Genomic DNA, 2,061 nt, shown 5'->3' on the forward strand with positions numbered 1-2,061 from the left:
TATATATATATATTGATTTCAGAGAGGAAGGATGAGGGAGAGAGAGATAGAAACATCAATGATGAGAGAGAACCATTGACCAGCCGCCTCCCACACGCCCCACGATGGGGACTGATCCCAAAACCCGGGCACATGCCCTGACCAGAAATCGAACTGGGACCTCCTGGCTCATAGGTCAATGCTCAACCACTGAGCCAAGTTGGAGTTACTTTTGCTCTACCTTATGGTACCTAGCAACCTTATCCTACCAAATCTTTTTTTAAAATATTTTTTATTGTTTTCAGAGAGAGGAAGAGAAAAGGAGAGAAAGACAGAAACATCAATGATGAGAGAGAATCATTAATCAACTACCTCCTGCATGCCCCTTACTGGAGATCAAGCCTGCAACCCAGGCATATGCCTTGCCCAGGGACCCGACCATGACCTCCTGGTTCATGGGTTGATGCTCAACCACTGAGTAGCACCTCCTTCCAAGTCTTGAAACTGAAACTGCTAGCTTCCCTGCTCAAAGAGTAAAATGACCTCTTTTTTCCTGACCAGAGATGTTTTATTACCCCTATGGCTCTCCCAGCTGCTCAGGCCAAGGCTGCTTTCGATCTAACTTGTGGCTGCTTTTTTAAAAAAGATATATTTTATTGATTTTTTACAGAGAGGAAGGGAGAGGGACAGAGAGTTAGAAACATCGATGAGACAGAAACATCGATCAGCTGCCTCCTGCACAACCCCTGCAGGGGATGTGCCCGCAACCAAGGTACATGCCCTTGACCGGAATCAAACCTGGGACCCTTCAGTCCACAGGCCAACGCTCTATCCACTGAGCCAAACTGGTCAGGGCTTGTGGCTGCTTTAATTGTTCAGCCCAAGATGCCTCTATCCTCTCTGTACCTCCTCCCTTCCTGTCTACCTAATTAAGCTAGCTAGCTAACCCTTATCAAAATAAGCCAGAGAAAGTCAAATATCACACCATCTTGCTTACATGTGGAATCTAATAAACAAAATTAACCGATGAACAAAATAGGTCCAAAGACGTGGATGTATGGAACAGACTGGCAGATCTCAGAGGGGAGAGGGTGAGGGAGATGAGAAAAGATTAACCAAAGAACACATATACATATATGCATAGCCCATGGACACAGACAATAGTGTGATGAAGGCCTGGGAGAGTTGAGGTTGGGTGGAAGGGGCAAAGTTGGGAAAAATGGGGCCATCTGTAATACTTCCAGTAATAAAAAAAATTAAGAATGAATCCAGACAATAAATAGGTCTGTTGTAGGCAGTTAAACAGACATGAGCAGAGTAAGGATGTTTTGCCAGGTACAGAAGATCATCATGGTAGAAAGCCACAGGTGCCTAGCAATGCACAATCAATGGTAGGGTGGGACCTTGCCCCCAGGGTGACTTTTTCTCCCCTAGCATATGGTCATGAGGTTTGGACCCCCTGACCTTTTCTCCCTATAGATAACTATACCTCAAGTTGTATTTCAGCTCCAGGCCCAGATAAGCAATAAAACCAGCCATGGCTGACATCAGGACCAGCTGCATTGAATAATGACCTCCCTGCCCTGGTGCTGGCCAATCAATCAGTGGAAACCACAACCCTGAAAGGACACACCTGGAAACCTGCTGAATATTCTATTAAGATCTTTCCCTGGGACCTCCCCTCCACCCTCAAAACCCTTAGAACAGAGGATTCAGTGTGCTCTCTCCAATACTCATGCCTTTCCCTTCCCTCTCCCTTCCCACAGACTTCCTCCCTCCCAAGCTCCAAGGGCTCTGCCTTTACCTCTACAATATGTTTCCTAAGCCCATTTCTTCTAGGAATTACTGTAATTCACTCAATAAATGTTATTTTACAGTTTGGGTCTTGCTCTGAATTCTTTCCTAGCCAGAACCCAAGTACCGAGTTGCTAAACCCAGGTTTGGTCTGACCATACCTTCAGACAACTGGTGCCATTCCTGGCACCAGTGGTTCTCAACCTTGGCTGCACATTAGAATCACCTGGGACTTTTTAAAATCCTGATTTCTGGGCCTCATCCTCTGGAAATTCTGTTTCTTTGTTA

The sequence above is a fragment of the Myotis brandtii genome, unplaced genomic scaffold, assembly GCF_000412655.1.
Source record: "Myotis brandtii unplaced genomic scaffold, ASM41265v1 scaffold3003, whole genome shotgun sequence".
NCBI classification, from domain to species: domain Eukaryota; kingdom Metazoa; phylum Chordata; class Mammalia; order Chiroptera; family Vespertilionidae; genus Myotis; species Myotis brandtii.